At 38.3% G+C, this 25,899-nt stretch overlaps 1 non-coding gene across 1 annotated transcript; it reads right to left on the reverse strand.

Annotated features, from left to right (window-relative positions):
- Positions 1–5,350: 5,350 nt before the first annotated feature.
- Positions 5,351–5,454, reverse strand: LOC128637110 (U6 spliceosomal RNA). Its single transcript, XR_008398976.1, has one exon. It is a non-coding gene; the product is annotated as a U6 spliceosomal RNA (small nuclear RNA).
- Positions 5,455–25,899: the final 20,445 nt, after the last annotated feature.

A 25,899-nucleotide genomic window follows, 5' to 3' on the forward strand; every position in this document is an offset into this window, starting at 1 on the left:
GTTCTATTTTGATGAATGTTAGAACTAATGAGGATTGGAGTGAAAGCATTTAGATTGTGCAGTAGATCTATATACCAGAGATAATACAAAAAATTGTACATGAAATATTTCCATGAAAGATTGTGGAAAAATATGAAAAAATATATATTATATATATATAAAAAACCACTAGCAGTACGTATTTGCAACAAAAAACTTTTTTAGTGGTGATTAAGTCGTGAGTATGGTTAACTCTAAAAATATTGAAGTGAAATACTATAGAAATATGATATCAAAAACACATCCTTATTTGGAAGACATATCTTTTTTTGAGAAACATATCCTTTTTTGAAAGACATATCGTTTTTTGAAAGACATATCTTTTTTTGAAAGACATCTTTTTTTGAAAAACTTATCTTTTTTGAAAAAAAATTCGTTTTTTGAAAGACATATCTTTTTTTGAAAAACTTATCTTTTTTTGAAAAACTTATCTTTTTTTGAAAGACATATCGTTTTTTGAAAGACATATCGTTTTTTGAAAAACATATCTTTTTTGAAAAGCATATCGTTTTTTGAAAGACATATCGTTTTTTTGAAAGACATATTTCTTTTTTTGAAAGTCAGATCTTTTTTAGGAGTTACATCTTTTTTTGATTGTTAAAACTTTTTTTGAAAGGCATGTCATTTATTAAGGTACTTTGAAGTCTAGATTATAAAATTGAGGTCTAATTCAGAATTAAGGCCATACGGGTGAAGACTTTTATAGTTGTATATAAATTCCGCTTCTTTCTTGGTGAGGAGTGTGTTCATATTTCCTCCTCTATTGCCTAAATTCATCTTTTTAATTCCCCAGAATTTAAAATGTTTCAGGTTACTAGAATGTTTCTCTTTAAAATGTGCATAAAGATTAGTGTCAACAGATTCGTGTTCAATTTTTAATATGTGTTCACGTATTCTGTCTTTTAACATTCTGCTCGTTTGTCCGAAGTAAAATAATTTACAAGAGCATTGAATGCAATAGATAATGTTTTTGTCTGTACATCTAATCAGTTCTCTAATTTTAGTGAACTGACCCGTCGTAGTGGACTTAATTTCTTTTATTTTTGAGCTATATTTGCAGGACTTGCATGAATTGCATGGGTAGAAACCAACAAGTGCTTCACCTTCGAGATCTCTATCATTTTTTGTTTTATTCTTTTTGAATTCGCTAGGTGAAAGCCAATTCTTTAGATTTTTTGTTTTTTTAAAGATAACATCCGGACGGTTTTTTAATCTGTGACCTAGAACTTGGTCTTGTTTTAGGAGATACCAGTGTTTTTTAAGTATCTTTTTTATCTCTGAATGTTGTACACTATAGTTAGTGATAAAAGGTATGAATAGATTGTCTAGGTTATTCTCCTCTAAGTTGTGCTTTTTAAGAGGATTTCTTTTTTCTTTGTTTTTTGTGATCAAAAGTGATTCTCTGTCTATATTGGAAATTTACTTGCAAATAAAGGGTACTGCAATGGGCACAAGGTTCGCCCCCAGTTATGCTAATCTTTTCATGGGTCAGTTTGAAGAACAAAATATCTATAATGGCCCATGGGGGGCGAACCTTGTGCACTATTGCAGATACATAGATGACATTTTTATCATATGGAGAGGAGACATAGAGCTTCTCGAATCCTTTATGATAGATATCAATACTAATAACATGGGCATCTCATTCACACGCGATTACAGTAGTCATAAAATCCACTTCTTAGACATTGAAGTAGAAATAATAAATAACCAGGTACATACCCAAACCTACTTCAAAGACATTGATGCCAACAATTATGTCCACTTTGAAAGTTGTCACCTGGCTCAGTGGAAACTAAACATCCCTAAAAGTCAGTTCATGAGGGTAAAAAAGAACTGTTCCTCCTTAGATACCTATAAATCACAATCAGAAATCCTCAGTACCAGATTCATTGACAAAGGATATGAGCCTAGACTAATAGAGAGGACACAGAAAGAAGTTGCCAATATAGACAGAGAATCACTTTTGATCACAAAAAAACAAAGAAAAAAGAAATCCTCTTAAAAAGCACAACTTAGAGGAGAATAACCTAGACAATCTATTCATACCTTTTATCACTAACTATAGTGTACAACATTCAGAGATAAAAAAGATGCTTAAAAAACACTGGTATCTCCTAAAACAAGACCAAGTTCTAGGTCACAGATTAAAAAACCGTCCGGATGTTATCTTTAAAAAAACAAAAAATCTAAAGAATTGGCTTTCACCTAGCGAATTCAAAAAGAATAAAACAAAAAATGATAGAGATCTCGAAGGTGAAGCACTTGTTGGTTTCTACCCGTGCAATTCATGCAAGTCCTGCAAATATAGCTCAAAAATAAAAGAAATGAAGTCCACTACGACGGGTCAGTTCACTAAAATTAGAGAACTGATTAGATGTACAGACAAAAACATTATCTATTGCATTCAATGCTCTTGTAAATTATTTTATTTCGGACAAACGAGCAGAATGTTAAAAGACAGAATACGTGAACACATATTAAAAATTGAACACGAATCTGTTGACACTAATCTTTATGCACATTTTAAAGAGAAACATTCTAGTAACCTGAAACATTTTAAATTCTGGGGAATTAAAAAGATGAATTTAGGCAATAGAGGAGGAAATATGAACACACTCCTCACCAAGAAAGAAGCGGAATTTATATACAACTATAAAAGTATTCACCCGTATGGCCTTAATTCTGAATTAGACCTCAATTTTATAATCTAGACTTCAAAGTACCTTAATAAATGACATGCCTTTCAAAAAAAGATTTAATAATCAAAAAAAGATGTAACTCCTAAAAAAGATCTGACTTTCAAAAAAAGAAATATGTCTTTCAAAAAAAGATATGTCTTTCAAAAAAAGATATGTCTTTCAAAAAACGATATGTCTTTCAAAAAAGGATATGTTTCTCAAAAAAAGATATGTCTTCCAAATAAGGATGTGTTTTTGATATCATATTTCTATAGTATTTCACTTCAATATTTTTAGAGTTAACCATACTCACGACTTAATCACCACTAAAAAAGTTTTTTGTTGCAAATACGTACTGCTAGTGGTTTTTTATATATATATATATATATAATATATATTTTTTCATATTTTTCCATAATCTTTCATGGAAATATTTCATGTACAATTTTTTGTATTATCTCTGGTATATAGATTTACTGCACAATCTAAATGCTTTCACTCCAATCCTCATTAGTTCTAACATTCATCAAAATAGAACAAAATGTTGAGGTATTTATAAACATATAACGAATGTTGATTAAACTGTGAAAAATCATGGTAAAACCCAGTCATATGACTTTCTCTCATCTAATCACATGACTTTCTCTCATCTAATCAAATGACTTTCTCTCATCTAATCACATGACGCTCTCTGATCCAATCACAGAGAACCACAGTGTATTTAAATTCATGAAGGACCATAATGAGCATCTTGATAAAGGCCTGACTAGGCTGAAAAGCGTAGAAATTTGCTCATAACTTGTGAAATTAAGTAGTAGGTAAGGTGGTTGAGACCAACTCTAATTCACAGAGTTGTTTTTTCCTGGAAATACCATCATACCCATGATCTACTTTCTTCTGTCCAGCACTGGAATCTGAATAATATGGACACTGTTACAAACTTCACTTGCAATACAACTGCTTGACTTACATATGCGGTAGGTGCGGTGCATTGAGCCTCTTTAATATATGAATTGACTCTATATGCGTAATTCCCACCCATGACCCACATTTGTTAAAAGCAGTCTGATTCATTTTTACTTCAAAGAAACGAAGTCTGTCGTTGCTTATCATTACTCCTGCACTTTGACCTCCTGACCGGAACCGGTCCACAGCACGGGACATCCCGCAAATACGGCTGTGAATATGTCTTTGAAATTTAACTCACAGTCATTGGATACAAGCCAGAAGATTCTTGCAAGTTTTTCGCTGTTTTAAAAACAACGCAGAGGGAATTTTCCAAGTCATACCTGCATTCATATAAACAGCTGGATTAGACACTCTAATCACTGGCCTGATTGTGAAAGGACGGTAACATTGACTCTGTTTAAATTTTAACATTGTGTTACTTTGCAACATATTATTATTTTTAGAGTTACTTACAGCACTACACACTGATGTTTTATATTTTATGTTGATTCTTATCCTATTTTAATTGTACTATTTTACTTTGTAACAGATGCCGGCATCGCTTATTGTAATACAATTATAAACAAATATAAACTTTTTTATTATACTCTTGTGTAATCCACATTCCTTATATAGTTCTTTACCTCTCATATGCTGTTTTGTACAGCGCGTTCCCATATCCCCTTGTTCTTTTTCTATTAAAGTATCTGCTTGAGTTGGATCAGTCCAAGGCTAAGATCTTGGCACTGTTCTTTCACTTATTGTGGGGGAACAGGACCAACCCGGTCAAGAGGAACATCACGTATCTGCCCAGGAAAGAGGGAGGGCTAGCAATGGTCAATCCCTTAGTGTTCTTTGTGAACAATTTTATTAAAATCAATTATGGCAGTCTCCTCGTTGACGACACCCCTGGGTGGACACACGTTTTCAGAAGATGGGTTTCCCGCTTACTATCAGACTGGGAGAGAGGGCAGGGTAGCGTGAAAAGCTTGCACGGAGGGCCTCTGCTATTCTGCAATCCCAGCTCACAGACCCAGCCACATTTCCGGCACTTCCGGTCGCGGTTCCGGCCGCCCCTGCCTGTACTACATTCACCGATGGCAATGTTCCTAAAGCAAGGGGTTCCGTTGTGGAGGTAGTACCTGGATGTGCCCCTGTAGACGCCGTGACCCTCCCTGTTGTTCTGCCAGAATGCCCTGCCTCTCCCAACATGGCGGCGATGCCGCTTCCGGATAGGAAGAACACTACCAAAATGGCCACCGGGGTGCTTCCGGTTCCGGCCACCCCTGCCAGTACAGCATTCACTGATGGAGAAGTTCCTATACCAAGAGGTTCCGTTGTGGAGGTAGTGCCTGGATGTGCCCCTGCAGATGCTGTGACCCTTACTGATGTTTCGCTGCGCTGCCCTGCCTCCTCCAACATGGCGGCGACGCCACCTCCGAAGCGGGGAAAAACTACCAAAATGGCCGCTGGAGCACTTCCGGTTTCGGCCATCCGGCCGGAGGGTCCGATTGAGCTATCTGAAGCGGAGGAGGGTAAAAAGGTATCTCGTTAAAGAGACACCCCAGGTAGGGCAAGCAGTAACACAACCCCCTGCAGACACCGCCAGCAGCCAACGGAACCCCAGACCAAACTAGGATGAGCTGGAATTACTGCGGCTGCTGGCACCAGACTTCTTTTTTAATAATATGGAACGCTTCATGAATTTGCGTTTCATCCTTGCGCAGGGGTCATGCTAATCTTCTCTGTATCGTTCCAATCAGATTTTTTAGAAATGTATGTGGCTGGTATATCTGGTTGAAAGAATTGGGTTCTCAACCGGTGCTTATCAGGTGTAGCAGTTCTTAAATCTACTAATAAATATCCGTATGGTGATCGAGTGGCATCTTCAAAGGCTTCTAAAAAGAAATGACTTACCTGAGTACATTTTGTTTTGCCAAAGGGTTGATTTGTAACTTATCCCGTGGGTTTTTAAAGAGAACCATATAGTTTGTGTTTAGTGTAATAGTTCTGTTTTTTTTTACCCTGGCAAAACACATTTTGTACAAGATACATGATCCTAATTTCTGTGATGTACATATTTTGTTAAAGCTTATTCAATTTCACAACTACCACTTTCAGCTTCTATTAGATCAACAATTGTTAAATTCATTTTACCAGGTTAAAATAAATCATCATCGACAAATGTATTTGTATTTGGTAGATCCTTTATAAATTTACTATATGGAAAATACTTTATAATTCATCATACAATCTCTGCCAACAGGCATAAAGCCAAACAATATTATCAGGTCTGTGAGACAGAAGCGTGTCAGAGTGATGTAAGATTTGTCAAACAAAATAACTTTTTCTAGATTTTGAAGGACCCACTAAAATACAGGTAAAGGGGTGTTACAAACGTGTGTCCATGATTCTCAATTAGTAGCCAAACGGTAGTGAAGTAAAGTCCTGTGATAATAGTCTTTGTGTAAACACACTTATGTTTTCCTTAGTGGACATCTCAAATTGCCAGTATGGTTTGTTTCCGACAATACACTTCTGCTTGATGAACGTTTTTTTGTGTCTACTCCAGAATTTGAAGGGTAATCCAACACTAGAGCTGTTAAACACTCAAAGTTGATTATGTCGGTGTTAGCAGAGTTCAGAGCTATACCCTTTTACTTTTTGTTTTACAATTATTCAGTTTGTACCCATAAGACCGGCAGATACATACTCTGATGTGTGTACCTGATTGTAGTTCACTAGTTAATTCACCTACTCACATAAAGGTGAATTCCTATCACCCTCCTTGCTAGCAAATTACAGAGTCTGTGTGGTGATAGAGACCTCTCCTGCTGACCGTCCAAAAACTCTGTACAATTCAAGTCTGGCATAAGCTGTAGTAAAACCAGTGATGAAGATGTTAGTGTTGCGTAACTGCGTAATGTTCTTTAGAGTACTTCCAGCTAAGCACAGCTGTTTTATCTATGAAATATAAAGGAGAGACTTCATAATAAGGTAAAAAACATACTCATCAGGGTCTGTCACTATTCTTGTATTGGGTAAATTACCCCTTTGCCCAAACTTGCCCCACAAAGAATTAAGAAACCATTTAGAGATCTGTCTTTTTGCAGTGTTTACCGCTATCTGATGGGATTGCAATTCTACATCCTCTTTTTCTTTGTAATCTCTGTTTTGGCTTTTTTATCATCTGTACATCAAGCAGGATACCCAGAGACTTCCCGGTTGTCCCTCAGATGTACCTTTTTTATGTCATCTTCAAACAAATTATTTGTCTAGTTAATTATCACAAGGGACTATGGCGATGGTGTTTTCAGGTATAAAGTTGAATCCGTACTTAGTCATGCATACAGATTCTAGTGTAGTGAGTTGTTAAGGGTCAATACAGTTCACAACACACTCCTGCTCACCATTTTCTTTGTAAATAACATCATCTTTGAGCGTCATATCCATGACGCTGTTTCTAAAACATTCACAAGTTGGGCTTAAAAAACCTCTACAATCTGCTTACAATAAGGTTTTTTTGTTTTTTTTTAAAAAGCTCATTCTGAAAATCTAATGTTTTTATGTATGTTCAGTTGTACATATATTAATGATTAATAGTGATTAAAATAGTCACTGAATTAAAAAGGGAGTGGCTAGAATTATTCAATATTAAATTATTTTCTCAGATTCTTTAATATCAAGTTTTGGCATAAATATCAAGCATATAACCACAACACAAATAATACACAACTAGGCAGTTTTTATCATTTTAATAAATCTGTAATAATCAAAACAATCAATATACCTAGTCAATTACTTATATGGCCATAGAAAATATAATGATCTTCAATGATACAAATTATATTTTTCGTATAAAATGTATGACATCTAAAATCAACCTTCACATGCAATATAAAGGCAGTGAAGGCAATTATTTGGTCAATTAAAAGGGAAATTGGCATGATGCAAATAGGATATGAAAATATATTAACAGTATTAATCTTTTACTAAGTTGCTACAGATGTAACATTACAAAGACATACTCGCCTCTGGAAAGACTATACCAATGTGCTCAATAAACATATCATTTAATAAATCTTTTAAGAATAAAATATTATTAGGCCTCATGAATAGTGATGTTGTGAACTTAAAAATTTCAGTTCGCGAATGGCGGACTCTAACTTCCGCTACTGTTATCGAACTGACGAACCGCCAATGACTTCAATAGGCAGGCGAACTTTAAAACCCACAAGGACTCTTTCTGGCCACAATAGTGATGGAAAAGTTGTTTCAAGGGTACCAACACCTGGACTGTGGCATGCTGGAGGGGGATCCATGGCAAAACTCCCATGGAAAATTACATAGTTGATGCAGAGTCTGCTTTTAACCCATAAAGGGCCTAAATCACCTAACATTAATAAATTGTTTGCAATAACGTGCTTTAAAACATCAGTTATGATGTATCAGTCAGGTAGTGTAAGGGTTACGCCCGCTTCACAGTGACAGACCAAACTCAAAGTGTAACGCACCGCAAACAACCGCAAACAGTCCATTTGCACAACCACGAGATAGATAGATTTGATAGATAGATACATAGATTACATAGCTCAATAGATGCAATATACATATGATCGATACAAATTACATAGATCAATAGATGCAATATACATTTGATAGATACGAATTACATAGATCAATAGATGCAATATCCATTTGATAGATACAAATTTTATAGATCAAAAGATGCAATATACATTTGATAGATACGATTTACATAGATCAATAGATGCAATATACATATGATCGATACAAATTACATAGATCAATAGATGCAATATACATTTGATAGATACGAATTACATAGATCAATAGATGCAATATCCATTTGATAGATACAAATTTTATAGATCAAAAGATGCAATATACATTTGATAGATATGAATTACATAGATCAAAAGATGCAATATACATTTGATAGATACGATTGATAGTTAGATAGATTTGATAGATAAATAGATAGATTTGAAAGATATATAATTTCCCTGACAGAGTATAACAATATTACATGCGGTCTGGGACCCGTGGTGTGTTAAGTAGTACTATTCTTAGCAGTTTACTACTACCTGTTAATCCCCCTATCGGGGGAGGTCTATATGGGCTGCATTTTTGGAACAGGGAGATGGAAGAAGATGATTGGTCTGTCCTCCTCCTTCAAATTTGTCCTAAACACAAGTGGCTGTCTCAAAACAGTCCGGCCACGAGATAGATTTGATAGATAGATATACATAGATTGATAGTTAGATAGAATCGATAGAAAATAAATAGATAGATTTGATAGATATATAATTACCCTGAAAAAGTATAATAATAAAACATGCGGTCTGGGACCCATGGTAACTAGGTTGTGTTAAGTAGTACTATTGTTAGCACTTTAATCCCTGTTACTCCCCTTATCGGGGGAGGTCTATATGGCCTGCATGATTACCCTGACAAAGTATAACAACAAGACACGCGGTCTGGGACCCATGGTAACTAGGTTGTGTTAAGTAGTACTTTTCTTAGCAGTTTAATCCCTCTTACTCCCCCTATCGGGGGAGGTCTATATGGCCTGCATGATTACCCTGACAAAGTATAACAACAAAACATGCGGTCTGGGACCCATGGTAACTAGGTTGTGTTAAGTAGTACTATTCTTAACACTTTAATCTCTGTTACTCCCCCTATCGGGGGAGGTGTATATGGCCTGCATGATTATCCTGACAAAATATAATAATAAGACATGCGGTCTGGGACCCATGGTAACTAGGTTGTGTTAAGTAGTACTATTCTTAGCACTTTAATCCCTGTAACTCCCCCTATCGGGGGAGGTCTATATGGCCTGCATGATTACCCTGACAAAGTATAACAACCAAACATGCGGTCTGGGACTCATGGTAGTACTGGTATAACTAGGTTTTCTTAAGTAGTACTATTCTTAGCAGTTTAATACCTGTGATTGGTCTGTCCTCCTACTTCAAATTTGTCAAAAACACAAGTGGCTGTTTCAAAACAGTCCGGACACGAGATAGATAGATTTGATAGATAGATATACATAGATTGATAGATAGAATCGATAGAAGATAAATAGATAGATTTGTTAGATATATAATTACCCTGACAAAGTATAATAATTAAACATGCGGTCTGGGACCCATGGTAACTAGGTTGTGTTAAGTAGTACTATTCTTAGCACTTTAATCCCTGTTACTCCCCCTATCAGGGGAGGTCTATAGCCTAACAAAGTACAACAATAAAACCTGTGCTCTTGGAACCATTGTAACTAGGTTTATTTCAGTAGTACTGTTCTTATTAGTTTAATACCTGTTACAACCCCTAATGGTGGGAGGTCTATATGGCCTGCTTGATTAGCCGTACCAAATAAAACAACAAGACATGCGGTCTTGGACTGGGACCCATGGCTAACTAGGTTGTGTAAAGTAGTACTATTCTTAGCACTTTCATCCCTGTTACTCCCACCTCTCGGGGGAGGTCTATATGGCCATCATGATTAGCCTAACAAAGTACAACAATAAAACCTGCGCTCTTGGAACCATGGTAACTAGGTTTATTTCAGTAGTACTGTTCTTATTAGTTTAATACCTGTTACAACCCCTAATGGTGGGAGGTCTATATGGCCTGCATGATTAGCCGGACCAAATAAAACAACAAGACATGCGGTCTGGGACTGGGACCCATGGCTAACTAGGTTGTGTAAAGTAGTACTATTCTTAGCACTTTCATCCCTGTTACTCCCCCTATCTGGGGAGGTCTATATGGCCTGCATGATTACCCTCACCAAAATATAACAAAAAGACATGCAGTCAGGGACCCATTGTAACTAGGTTGTGTTTATATTAGTACTATACTTAGCACTCTAATCCCTGTAACTCCCCCTATCGGGGGAGGTCTATATGGCCTGCCTGATTACCCTAACCAAATATAACAACAAGACGTGCGGTCAGGGAACCATGGTAAGGTTATTTCCTTTTGCACAATCAAGTATACCAGTTGCAGACAGAGGTTCTGACCCTGCATTATGGCTGCACCTCTCCCTAAAAGAGGGATCTGTTACAGAGTCTGTGGGCCTGTATGCAAAGAGCTGGCCTGCCTAAAAGGAGCAGCAAGGCAGTACAGGTCGTTCTCCTTCAGCCGTTTTATACAATGGCCCACGACCCTCAACAGGCACAACAGCATGAAACACCACATATGTCATCCTTTTGCACAATAGAGTACAGGTATGGCATTGATTTGAGGAACCCAGAGATAATTTAGAGGAACCGTGAATATTGAACAAAAAACGTGCTTGGACACCCAGTACAGGTCGTTCTCCTTCCGCCTTTGTAGAGGAGGGTCCAGGACCCTCCACAGACACAACAGCAGGAAACACCACCTATGCCATCCTTTTGCACAATAGAGTACAGGTATGGCATCGATTTTAGGAACCCAAAGATAATTTTTAGGAACCGGGAAATTTAAAAAAAACCATGATTGGACACCCAGTACACTTCGTTCTCCTTCAGCCTTTTTATACGAGGGTCCCGGACCCTCAACAGAAACAAAAGCAGGAAACACCACATATGCCATCCTTTTGAACAATCCAGTACAGGTATGGCATCCATTTTAGGAACCCGGAAATAATTTTTAGGAACCGGGAGATGGAAAAAGATGCTTGGACAACCAGTACACTTCGTTCTGCTTCATCCTTTTTAGACAAGGGTCCAGGATCCTCAACAGAAACAACAGCAGGAAACACCACCTATGCCATCCTTTTGAACAATAGAGTACAGGTATGGCATCGATTTTAGGAACCCAGAGATAATTTTTAGGAACCGGGAAATAAAAAAAAAAAAGATGATTGGACACCCAGTACAGGTCGTTCTCCTTCAGCCTTTTTATACGAGGGTCCAGGACTCTCAACAGGCACAACAGCATGAAACACCACATATGCCATCCTTTTGCACAATAGAGTACAGGTATGGCATTGATTTGAGGAACCCGGAGATAATTTAGAGGAACTGGGAATATTGAACAAAAAACGTGCTTGGACACCCAGTACAGGTCGTTCTCCTTCAGCCTTTTTATACGATGGCCCATGACCCAAAACAGGCACAACAGCATGAAACACCACATATGCCATCCTTTTGCACAATAGAGTACAGGTATGGCATTGATTTGAGGAACCCGGAGATAATTTAGAGGAACCGGGAATATTGAACAAAAAACGTGCTTGGACACCCAGTACAGGTCGTTCTCCTTCAGCCTTTTTATACGATGGCCCACGACCCAAAACAGGAACAACAGCATGAAACACCACATATGACATCCTTTTGAATAATAGAGTACAGGTATGGCATCGATGGAACCCGGAGATAATTTTTCGGAACCGTGAGATGGAAAAAGATGCTTGGTCGGTCCTCCTACTTCAAATTTGGGGCACTGCGCGTGCAATGTATTGTGCCACCAGATATGAGTGGTGTGTTAAGTAGTACTATTCTTAACAGTTTAATCACTGTTATGTGCCTTTTTTTTGCTTTGAGTTTTGTAGCCACAGTGAAGCAGCAGAGGACAGAAAAATTAGGCATGTACAAATGCCTTAAAATTCGGTATTGTTGCAGCCGCTGCTGTAGCAGCGGCCAGAAAAATTGATGTTTGTAAAACAGTAAGAAAGTGTCCTAAAACCTTGCGGCTTGAACACTAGTTGTTGGCGGATAAGTCACGCAAGTCATCCTGCATTATAAGAAAAAAAAAGCCAGCGTGTGTACCATTTGTGGCCCAAGGCAGCTCATCTCATCATCAGGCCTTTTTTACTCAAATGTATTGCCCAATGTCAGTCCCTTCGGGATCTATCCCTCATTCATTTTAATAAAGGTGAGATAATCAAGGCTTTTTTGACCTAGGCGACTTCTCTTCTCAGTGACAAAACCTCCTGCTGCACTGAAGGTCCTTTCTGACAGGACACTTGAAGCGGGGCAGGCCAGAAGTTCGATTGCAAATTGGGATAGCTCAGGCCACACGTCAAGCCTGCACACCCAGTAGTCAAGGGGTCCATCGCTCCTCAGAGTGTCGAGATCCGCAGTTAATGCTAGGTAGTCTGCTACCTGTCGGTTGAGTCTTTCTCTGAGGCTGGATACCGAAAGGCTCTGGCGATGCATAGGAGTTAAAAAGGTCCGCATGTCCTCCATCAACAACACGTCAGGAAAGCGTCCTGTCCTTGCCGCCGTGGTCGTGGGAGGAGGAGGATTACTTTCATCTCTTCCCCTGTTAGATTCCCGTTGTGCTGTGACATCACCCTTATATGCTGTGTAAAGCATAGTTTTTAATTTATTTTTGAAATGTTCCATCCTTTCCGACTTGCGGGAATTTGGTAACATTTCAGGCACTTTATGCTTATACCGGGGGTGTAGTAGCGTGGACACCCAGTACAGGTCGTTCTCCTTCAGCTTTTTTATACGAGGGTCCCTCAACAGACACAACAGCATGAAAGACCCCATTTGCACAAGGTTGGATGCCGAGCTAATCATGTCCCGTTCCTCATCCTCACTGATGTCACTGAGGGTATCTTCTTCCCCCCAGCCACGTACAACACCAGGGGTACCAGATAAGTGACAACAACGAGCACCCTGGGATGCCTGTTGTGCTTGGTCTTCCTCCTCTGCCTCCTCAAAGCCACATTCCTCCTCTGTCTCCTCTTCCTCACAATCCTCTTCCTCCGTTGCTGCAGGTCCAGCAAGCGATGCTGATAAGGCTGTTTCTGGTGGTGATGGACACCACAACTCTTCCTCTTCACGCTCATCCACGGCCTGATCCAGCACTCTTCGCAGGGCATGCTCCAGGAAGAAAACAAATGGTATGATGTCACTGATGGTGCCTTCGGTGCAACATACAAATACTCATTAACAGCTTTTTCTTGTTGGAGCAGGCGGTCGAACATTAGGAGTGTTAAATTCCATCGAGTCGGGCTGTCGCAAATCAAGCGCCTCACTGGCAGGTTGTTTCGACGCTGGATATCGGACAAGTGCGCCATGGCCGTGTAGGAACGCCTGAAATGGCCACACACCTTCCTGGCCTGCTTTAGGACGTCCTGTAAACCTGGGTACTTATGCACAAAGCGTTGTACAATCAGATTACATGTGTCAACTTGCCCAATTTCAATGCCGCCACCAAATTACTTCCATTGTCAGAAACAACCTTGCCAACCTCCAGTTGGTGTGGAGTCAGCCACTGATCCACCTGTGAATTCAGGGCAGACAGGAGTGCTGGTGCAGTGTGACTCTCCGCTTTCTGGCAAGTCAACCCCAAGATGGCGTGACACTGCCGTATCCGGGATGTTGAATAGTACCTGGGGAGCTGGGGGGGTGCCGTTGATGTGGAGCAAGACGCAGAAGAGGACTCAGCCGAGGAAGAGGTTATGGAAGAGGATGGAGTAGGAGGAGTAGAGGAGGTAGCAGCAGGCCTGCCTGCAAGTCATGGTGGTGTCACCAACTCCTCTGCAGAGCCACGCATTCCATGCTTGTCAGACATCAGCAGGTTTACCCAATGTGCAGTGTAGGTGATATACCTGCCCTGACCATGCTTTGCAGACCAGCTATCAGTGGTCATATGGACCCTTGCCCCAACGCTGTGTGCCAGACATGCCATTACTTCCTTTCGCACAATAGAGTACAGGTTTGGGATTGCCTTTTGTGAAAAGAAATTTCTGCCAGGTACCTTCCACTGCGGTGTCCCAATAGATACACATTTTTTGAAAGCATCAGACTCCACCAGCTTGTATGGTAAAAGCTGGTGGGCTAAGAGTTCAGACAAGCCAGCTGTCAGATGCCGGGCAAGGGGGTGACTTTGAGAAATTAGCTTCTTACGCTCAAACATGTCCTTGAGACACCTGACTGTGGGCAGATGACCAGGAACTGCTACGTAAGAGAGACCGAGTGGAGGATGGTTGAGAGGGGCCAAGGAGGACAGCAGTGGTTGACATGGCTGAAGATGCTGGAGCAGGAGGAGGAGGGTGGCTTTGAGTTTGTGTGCTGCTTCTACTCATGTGTTCTTCCCATCGGCATTTGTGATGTGAGACCATGTGCCTTCGCAAAGCAGTTGTACCTAGGTGGGTGTTGGACTTCCCACGACTCAGTTTCTTTTGGCACAGGTTGCAAATGGCATCACTGTTGTCAGAGGCAGACACACAAAAAAAAATGCCACACTGCTGAGCTCTGCGATGTTGGCATTCTGGTGGTGGCGACAGCATGCGTTGATTGGCGTCGGCGTGCTGTCTGGCTGTCCCCGGGTGCCGATGCATGCTGTCTGACTTTGCCACTAGCTCCTTGCAATGACCTCCCCCTGCTTCCAACTCGTCTCCTCCTCCTCCTCTCTGTCTCCCCATCTGAACTTTCCCCCTCTTCTTCTTCTCTTCTAGCAGGCACCCACGTGACATCCACCGACACATCATCAACCGCTTCACTTGTATCTGACACATCAACAAAGGAAGCAGCAGCGGGTACAATATCATCATCATCATCATCACACTGTACCTCCATGTCTGCAATGCTGCCTGACTGAGACATATCACTGTTATCTACATCCTCTGTCAATGATGGTTGCGCATCACTCATTTCTTCCAACTGATGTGTCAATAACTCCTCTGACAGATCAAGTGAAGCGGCTGTGGTGCTAGTGTTGGTGGTGGCGACAGGCGGGCGAGTGTCACTGGTCACTTGAGAGGTGCCCTATGCACAGCTGGACGTGGATGGAGCGTCAAGGTTAGGAGGACTAGGAGCGGAAGCTGTAGAAGATTAGGTGTCCTATGTTAGCCATACAACTTGGTCTTCCTCAGAACTTTTTGCGTCCCTCCTGGCGCCTGGCCTCTGAACAATGTGCATATTTGTAGGGTCTAAAGGAATCATAGCACCACGACGACGATGGCACCTGTGGGGTGGCCTGCCTCTGCCTGTAATTTTTTTTAAATGTACACTTACAATACTATTAAACAAATTATGAGTGGTGGCACTGGGCAAGTGGGCACAGTATACGCTGTGAGCCTGACACCAAAAAAAAGACTGATGTTTCAAAGTCAAAAATGTTTATTTTTTAAATATTAAAAGTACTGTGACAACAAATATGATTGGTGGCACTAGTTGGCAAGTGGGCCTGGCTGGCACACACGCTGGTAGGAAGGCAACTGCAATTAGATTACACTAGCTTACTGATGCTTCACAGTCCAAAAAGTTTTTTAAAAATAAATTTACAATACTGTTAGAACAAATATGATTGGTGTAACTAGTTGGCAAGTGGGCCTGGCACACACGCTGGCAGGCAGGCAACTGCAATTCAATGGCACTAGCAGACTGATTATTCACAGTAAAAAAAGTTTTTATTTTAAATATTTTCAAACCTGTTAGAACAAATATGATTGGTGGCACTAGTTGGCTTGGCAAGTGGGCCTGGCACACACGCTGGGAGGAAGGCAACTGCAATTAGATTACAATATATGACTGATGTTTCACAGTCAATAAATTTTTTATTTTAAATATTTACAATACTGTTATAACAAATATGATTGGTGGCAGTAGTTGGCAGCAAGTGGGCCTGGCACACACGCTGGCAGGCAGGCAACTGCAATTCAATGGCACTAGCAGACTGATGATTCACAGTCAAAAAAGTTTTTATTTTAAATATTTACAATACTGTTACAACAAATATGATTAGTGGGCCTGGCACACATGCTGGCAGGCAGGAAACTGCAATTCAATTGCACTAGCAGACTGATGATTCACAGTCTAAGAATTTTTTATTTTAAATATTTACAATACTGTTAGAACAAATATGATTGGTGTAACTAGTTGGCAAGTGGGCCTGGCACACATGCTGGCAGGCAACTGCAATTCAATGGCACTAGCAGACTGATGATTCACAGTCCAAAAAGTTTTGATTTAAAATATTTTCAATACTGTTACAACAAATATGATTGGTCGCACTAGTTGGCTAGTGGGCCTGGCACACACACTGGCAGGCAGGAAACTGCAATTCAATTGCACTAGCAGACTGATGATTCACAGTCTAAGAATTTTTTATTTTAAATATTTACAATGCTGTTAGAACAAATATGATTGGTGTAACTAGTTGGCAAGTGGGCCTGGCACACACGCTGGCAGGCAGGCAGGCAACTGCAATTTAATGGCTTTAGCAGACTGATGATTCAAAGTCAAAAAAGTTTTGATTTAAAATATTTTCAATACTGTTACAAGAAATATGATTGGTGGCACTAGTTGGCTAGTGGGCCTGGCACACACTCTGGCAGGCAGGAAGGAAACTGCAATTCAATTACACTAGCAGACTGATGATTCACAGTCTAAGAATTTTTTATTTTAAATATTTAAAATACTGTTAGAACAAATATGATTGGTGTAACTAGTTGGCAAGTGGGCCTGGCATACACGCTGGCAGGCAGGCAACCGCAATTCAATGGCACTAGCAGACTGATGATTCACAGTCAAAAAAGTTTTGATTTAAAATATTTTCAAAACTGTTATAACAAATATGATTGGTGGCAATAGTTGGCAGCAAGTGGGCCTGGCACACATGCTGGCAGGCAGGCAACTGCAATTCAATTGCACTAGCAGACTGATGATTCACAGTCAAAGTTTTTATTTTAAATATTTACACTACTGTTATAACAAATGATTCGTGGCACTAGTTGGCAAGTGGGCCTGGCACACACACTGGGAGGCAGATAACTGCAATTCAATTGCACTAGCAGACTGATGATTCACAGTCAAAAAAGTTTTTATTTTAAATATTTACACTACTGTTATAACAAATGATTTGTGGCACTACTTGGAAAGTGGGCCTGGCACACACGCAACTGCAATTAAATAACAATAGCAGACTGATGTAACAGTTTGTTTTTAAAAAAGTTACACTAATGTTACAGCAGATAGGAGTGATGGCACTCAGGATAGAAGTAGGCACAGTATGTGCTGGCAGCCTGACACACAGGCTGGCACTAGTGGCATGCTGGCCTGTAACTAAAATTAAATAACACTAGAAGACTGATGTAAAAGTTTTTTTTTTTACAAAATTTAAACTAATGTTACACCAGATAGGAGTGGTGGACTGGCACTGAGGATGGAAGTAGGCACAGTATATGCTGGCAGCCTGACACACAGGCTGGCACTAATGGCAGCCAGGCTGGCCTGGCAACTAATATTAAATAACACTAGAAAAGGACTGATGTAAAAAATATTTTTTTAAAAAAATTTACACTGTTACACCAGATATAAGTGGTGGAAAAAAGAGCTATTAATCACACTATATGATGTGGGCCTGACACACAGGCCTGATGGAAAATGAAATTAGATTACATTAGCAAAATGATTTAAAAGTTGTTTTTTTTTAATTTAAAATAATGTTAAGCAGATATGAGTGGTGGCTGCTAGCACAGCAATTAACCACAGTATGCTGTGTAAGCCAGAAACACACAGGCCTGATAGAAAATGAAATTAGATTACACTAGCAAAATGATTTAAAAGTTTTTTTTAAAAAATAATGTTAAGCAGATATGAGTGGTGGCTGCTAGGACAGCAATTAACCACAGTATGCTGTGTAAGCCAGAAACAAACAGGCCTGATAGAAAATGAAATTAGATTACACTAGCAAAATGATTTAAAAGTTTTTTTTTTTAATTTAAAATAATGTTAAGTAGATATGAGTGGTGGCTGCTAGGACAGTAATTAACCACAGTATGCTGTGTAAGCCAGAAACACACAGGCCTGATAGAAAATGAAATTAGATTACACTAGCAAAATGATTTATAAGTTTTGTTGGTTAAATTTACACTAATGTTAAGCAGATATCAGTGGTGGCACTAATCACAGTATATGCTGTGAGCCTGACACACAGGCTGAAAGCCAGGCAAATGCAAATAATAAAAAAAAAAAACCGACTGAAGTTATAGCCCTAAAAAGGGCTTTTTGGGGTGCTGTCCTTACAGCAGAGATTAGATGAGTCCTTCAGGACTGTAGTGGACACTAAATACACTAGCCTAGCTATCTATTTCCTATAATGTCAGCAGCAGCAACACTAAAGCTCCTCTCACTAAGAAAGCGAGATCGTAATGAATCTAAAATGGCTACTGCCAAGGAGCTGGGAGGGTCTGTGAGGGAGTGTGTGCTGCTGATTGGCTCAAATGTGTCAGAAGGCTGTGAGATACAGGGTCAAAGTTTCCTCAATGATGACACATAGGGGGCAGATCGAACATCGCATATGTTCGCCCGCAGCGCCGAACCCAAACAAGCTATGTTCGCCGGGAACTGTTCTCTGGCGAACAGTTCGCGACATCACTACTCATGAATAACCACAATAACATTTAGATTTGAATATTCAATCACCAGCAGTTAAACTATATCACAAATCCTATATATTTACCACTTGACCACCTTTCCAAATAATAAAATGAATAACTTTATCCAACCATACATATATTTCACAATTTAATATGTAACCCACCATAACTTTTATCACACCCATTGATAATCACTAATTTGGCAATTTACAAGAGTTCAGTGTAGTTTGAGGTCAACCATATGAATATTCTATTCTATGGGAATTCATTGTTTTCCCTTGAAGCAATTCCTATTTCCTACTGCAGATAGAAATAGGAACGCAGGCTTATTCTATGTATAGGGTTGTAAAATGAAGCCAGATGTCATTCCCAATTGCTGAACACTATTCTAAGTGTAAAGATAATAATTTTGGATACAAATGTTTCTTACCACCAAGGTATTGGATGAACTGTCTAGGCTATCAAATCTCCCAACACCTGGATTCCCTCTGGTGATGAAAAGATGGATGGCGCAGTGGGTGGATCCTTAACCTGTAATGATCTCTTGTATTCTCCGCTCCTCCTTTCTCTTCCCCTCTCTTTTATGTAGGCTGTTCTCATTATCTATGGATCTGCCTTAGGAGTTTACCTGGGGGCTGGCTTATTTCCTATTGGTCCCCATAACTTAATTATTAAAGGATTATTTATTTAATCAATTTCACCTGTCCACTAGAGGTCAATATGTGATTGAATATCCTTTGGTTACTTTCTTAAATTGTTTAAGGATTGGATCTTACTTAGGTAGTTGTAAAATATTATAATAATTATAATTAAAATATTATAATCTTGAGAGAGAATATATAAATATTGTTGTTTTTTTTTTTTTATGGACCTAAGACAAGAATTAACACTATGCTTTAATAAATAAACACTTGTTGTTTGCCCATGCCTTTGGATGGATTTCTTTATTTAAGCCTTACAGATATATATACTTATCTAGGTATGTCCAGTTTTAACTAGTAAATGTTTCAATGATTACTTACTGAAAATCTATGGATACAACCAGTTTAAATAAAAACAGCTCAAAGTTCCCTTGTGTCATTATAAGGTGAATTATAGGTCATGTTGTATCTTCCATTTTGTCTTTTTTTTATTTTATACATGCTCCAACAGTTCTCATAAAAAAAAAATCTGATTTCTCTTCAGGCATCATGTATTCAACACCGTACTGATCTACAATGGGCATAGGGCCTACGTAGCTCTGATTCTCAGCTGTGTTAAAAAAATACGAGGAAAATAGCCTATAGATTCTTTAAAACCTAAGGTTTTGGTAAAGTTTCATTCACAAAAAATTTAGAGAACCTATAAGACGTATGAGTAAGTCGGACACTGACACAACAGTTTACCACCTTGAGCCAACAACTTGACATCTACTGTCTCATATCAACTGTTGCACCACAAAATAAGAATCACACTTACCGGCATTATGAGCTATAAATGTGGGTTTAGCAAATTAGGTTCTAATGAAATATTTGACAAAATCTTGTGCACTATCAACACCCTGAAACTCCCACGATAATTTACCTTCTATCAAATAAGTGTACACATAGTTTCTTGCGTACATTAAAAATCATAAACGATGTAAGTAGTCTTTGTTGTAATATCTTAAGTTACATAGGTGGGTGTAAAGCTCATGAATCTTATGACAACCTTTACAGGTGTGACCATCTTTCCTAACAACCATAAGATTTCTCACAATATTCTTTGGCGTCACACTCTACCTTACTCTTGCGGTAAATCAGCGTGCAAAATCACACATCTGCGAACGAACAAAAACACAACTGGAACAGCGACCTTTTTCAAATGTAATCTCAACACAATTCTTTCTGTGACTCATCCTACAAAAGTATCTACACGTGTGTTTGTTCTTGTGATGTAAACCGAGTGATAATAATGACAGAAAAAATCATAACCAATAAATGTTAATGTTTAATACCGTAGTAATGTTTATCATGGTACAGAATAAATACTTTATCCTTACAGCACTCACAGGTACAAAGATACTGCCAGAAACCCTGATTGTGAGAGAGTATTATTAAAACATTCAGCTGTTTTTCCAAAAGCGAGTGTCACTAAAAGTAACAAGTCTATCATACGGTATGTGTAGTATTTTGTGCATCTCCTTGGCTTGCTCGATTAGCACAGCGTCAGTAGTGACACTCTCGCCCTCTAAAAGAGCTTTGAGACTGGCTACCTGGCATAAATTACGGTCATAGTTAAAATTAAACAGACATTTTGTCTTTGTATTTAAGATGGTGCTATAGGTAATGGTAACGCAACTTTCTACATCTCAAAACACCCCTGTCTATTTCTAACAATGCCAACAAGCCTTAAACAGCCATTATCGATACACTCTGCGTTACTATGCAGCAACCCCGCAACATGGCTTAAAAAAGAATCTGCATTTAGACGATGCACATCCATTCTCAAAGACTACAAAGGCTTGTCCAGTTCAACACCTTTGTCGCAACTGCACTAGATCCCCAACCCTTATTTCAGTACAAATCTTACTCATATTTTCTATCTCATCATGCACAACTTGTATAGCCTCTTAAATTAATTTAACCTGTCCAGGTTAATAAATCTGAAATGCTCATAAAACATCCATTGTACGAAAATTAAGCTGTCTTTTGTAGCTGGCTATGTGCTCTAAAAATACATCATGATTCTGTTCAGGGGAGTGTTCATCATTTTGTATAACATCTGTGTTTCTGATACTGTGTGTCTTGTGACATGCTGACTCACCTACAGACTCATGTTGTACGGGTAATTGATTAGTGTTATACCTTGATGTAGATCGCTTATTCTCCTCAACATCTTTATCGCTTTTTTCACACTCCTTACCCTGCATGGTCTTTTTAGTCTTTTTTTAATTGTCCTATAGTTGAGACCATGTCCAACCATCGATAGTCACGCGGTCCCAGTATTATGGTCATCCTGTTTCTGCTGAAAACCTAAATCACCATTGCTCATGACATTAAACGAGGTAAAATACTGAAAGCAACTATTTATGAAATTGCGTTGAAAGTTATAAAAATTATGCTGTAATGTAATCAAATCCTTTCTTAAGCTGACACAGTTTAAACGCTGCTTATTCATTAAACGCACATCGTTTTCTGAATTTTGTGTGTTTGTGACACTCTGTAAGGGTATTCTACGTTTTGTGACTTTAGAAATGTTTTTGTCGACTTTTTTTTTTGCGGTCTTTTTTTCATCCATTCAGTTTGCGCAGGTAGTGGCACTGTTGGATCTTCAGTCCTCTAGCTATTTTTAAATGCTATATATATATATAAATTTAATTTTAGAGCCAACATTGTGTCAAATACAGTATACTCAATTTCTGTGATTTTATTTATTTTGTATTTTCAATTACAGAGCAGCCACTGGCAGATTCCATTAGATCAACAGTTGTTAAGATTAATTTTATCAGGTAGAAATAATCAAATGTGCTTGGAAGACCTTCTATAAATGTAATATACGGAGAAGGATATTATTAATCATTTGTTTGCCAGCATGCATAAAACCACACAATATTATCGGGTTTGTGGAAATGGTGTAAAATTTGTTTTACAAAATAGTTTTTTTCTAGAATTTGAAGGCCCTTCTGAAAAACAAGAGGGTGCTGAAAACATGTGCATTGTTAGTGATATATTAGTAACCAAATGGTGATGTAGTAAAATTGTGATAACTCTCTTTATATAAACACACTTTTGTGTTTTCCTTAAAGGATTACTTTCTGTTATAATTTTTAAGCTAAACAACTAACATATTAAAGTTAATAAATATTAATTAAAACCTACTGACCTACTATATTTTCTCCAAAACGAAGTTTCATAACATTCTAAAAGTTATATCTTTTATTCGCCGATGAGGTCACGTTATGCCCACTATTTTCAGCACTGCGTGTTCAAAATACTTAAACCAATAACTTTGTGTTTAAAGCGCCATTTTGAAACCTAGGTATTGCAAACGGATTGGTACAGAGCAAAGGATACCCACGGAGTCGGTTTGGAAAACAATTAAATTTGCAGACAAGATTTCTGATATACGGTAGAGATATGTTAATGAAATGCTATTGATAAAAAGCGTATTTGGGGTAGTTAGTTAGTAACAGGCATAGAAAATATTTACTTACAGTGGCCCTTTAATGGATGTCTCAGTCTGCCAGTATCGTATGTTTCTGGTAATACCCTGCTGTATCACAAGACTATTTTAGTGTCTGTTAGGGAGTTTAAAGTATAATCCAACACCAAGTCTTAAGCTTTCAAAATTGATTATATCTGTTAGCAGTGTTCAAAGTTCTGCCCTTTACTTTAAGGCTGTTTTTCCATGACTCAGTTTGTACCCATAAGTCTTGTGACCTGCAGATACAAATTCTGTGTTCCCCGGTTGGTAGTTCACTAGTTAGCTCCCCTAGATAATCACCCAGAGGAGGTTTCCAGTTGCTGTCCTTGTTCAAAAATATTAGCCTGTCATGATTGGCACCTCTCTTTCAGACTGTCCAGTACCCTGTACAATTCAAGTCTGGCATATGCTGTAGTAACAATCTACAATAACATTTGTACGCCTCCCCTTTTTGCATATTTCCAACTAAACATTTCTGTTTCATCATCTATGAAATACAAAGCAGAAACCTCCTTGTACGGTAAAAAAAGCACACCTGAAAGGTTAATCAGGGTCTGTCACAATGCATGTGTTGGGTAAATTAGTTATTTGACCAAACTTACCCCACAGAGAATTTAGAAACTATTTAGAAATGTTGTCTCTTCACAGGGTTTACTGAAATATGATTGGGACAAAAATCTACAACATTTTTATTTTTTTTGTATCTTGGATGTATTTTTTGTTTTTTTGTTTTTTTTAATCAGTGTACCATGTAGGGTACCCAGAACATTCCTGTTTATCCCAGAGATGTAGTTTAATGTAGTTTTCAGATTCTTTTTATACTTTTTTTATTTTTCCAAAAGGCCAAATCTCATAAATTTTAGAAATGTTATAGCCTTTTTCCGCAGCTAATTGAATTTCAATAGTACAACATGTGACCGTACATTGTTTATCCCTATGATCACTCTGTAATTTGTTATTGATGGCGCACATCAAGCAAAGTGGGAACGTGAGAATAAAAAAATAGCCCTCTAAGTGCAATAATTTTTACTTTAGCCAAATTAAAAAAACATTGTTCCTGAAATTCTCAAATAATTCTTGGGTGCTCCACAGGGTGTTTTTTTTTAATTTTGTTTGTCTTGTTGACAAAGGGTTACAAAATGGTTAAGTCCATAGTATATACTTTTACAAAGAGCTGTTTTGTGGTACAGTTTTTAATCACATTTGTGCAACCAATGTAAAGTTCCTCTTTGGGGTCCAAGGGCTATGGGAACTAATTTTTAATAATAAAAGCTTGCAGGTCTTTGTCTCAGGCTAACATATCCAACCACTCTTGTTCTCAGAGTACTAGGACATCAAAACCGCACAATTGTAAATTTAAAAAAAAAAATTAAACAATGATATTTATTATACTGCTGACCTGTGGAGTCTGTGACCTCATTTGAATAATTTTCATTGTAAAAAAATCAACCTTGAAATATCTGTAGGAACATTTGGTTACTACAGCATAGCCTTCCAAACAGTGTTTACCTACCCTGCGCTCACCATCGTGTAAAGCGTGTTGTATTGCAATACCCTCATGTGCAACAGACATCAACCACTGAATGGCTGGTGTACAGTAGCGTTTTTTGTTTTGTGATTATCACAAGAAAGTATTGCAATACTGTGCTCAGGTAAGAATGTGAACCTATACATAGCCATACATACACATGCTAATGTGGTGAGTTGAAATGGGTCAATACATTTTGTCTTCTACCTCCTCCCCATTTTTGTTGAATTTGTTTCTGTCCAAGTCATATTTATCACACATCCCCTAAAACACACACATGCAAGTGTTAAAACCTCAACATGCTGTTTACAGTCAATTTTAAGAGCAGTCTGAATTAAAATCTCATAATTGATCTCTTAATATCATTTTAAAAAATCAGCTTTTTCTTTGGGCATCATGTAAAAGGATTTAAAGTTAAGTCTTAGAGATTAACTGTTACAGTAGAAGGTGACTGATTTTTTTTTTAGGCTCTGCTTTCAATTCATAATGGCCAATAATACATAAAGATAGCAAGTTCATGTAAAAGGTTTCCGTAATAAGATTAACACCTGTGGAATTTCCATCAAGTTGGAATATTCTCAGATGTTGACTTATAAATCAAGAATAATTCAGTTACACTGGGGCTATAAGGCTACGCTTAATCTTAAAATGATCCATTCACGCTCTAGATATTTCTGAGGGCTCTCTTAGCAAACCATAAATGTAGTATATCCTAGCTAATAATAAAACCTAAATAGTTTGGGACACATCTATTTATATTTGCAAAAACTGAGAAACAACCTTTTCAAGTCCTCATTTCATTCTAAATCTTATGGAGGTTTCACAGACCTGTAAAAATAAATATGCTGAATTTTTGCATGAAAGACAAGACCTATGTGGACTGGAATTCAATTTTTATTTTTTGAGCTGTTATTTGTTTGCCTTCTGAAAGTATCATACAGTTTCTTTAACACATGTAGATAGTCCAGGATGCTTTTGGAATTCTACAAATACTGGGAACCATCTAATTTATTGGAATTTAAGTGAATTGAAAGAGAACCAATGTACTTTATCCAGCATCTAGACATAAGATAATAGATATTATGAGGACGTAAACCATTTTGTTGGATAGCAGAAGGCCTAAGAACTGTCCCTGCTTCCTTTTCACTACCCAAATCCTAGTCAATTTTGAAGTTTCCAACTAC

The sequence above is a fragment of the Bombina bombina genome, chromosome 7 (genome assembly GCF_027579735.1).
Source record: "Bombina bombina isolate aBomBom1 chromosome 7, aBomBom1.pri, whole genome shotgun sequence".
Taxonomy (NCBI): domain Eukaryota; kingdom Metazoa; phylum Chordata; class Amphibia; order Anura; family Bombinatoridae; genus Bombina; species Bombina bombina.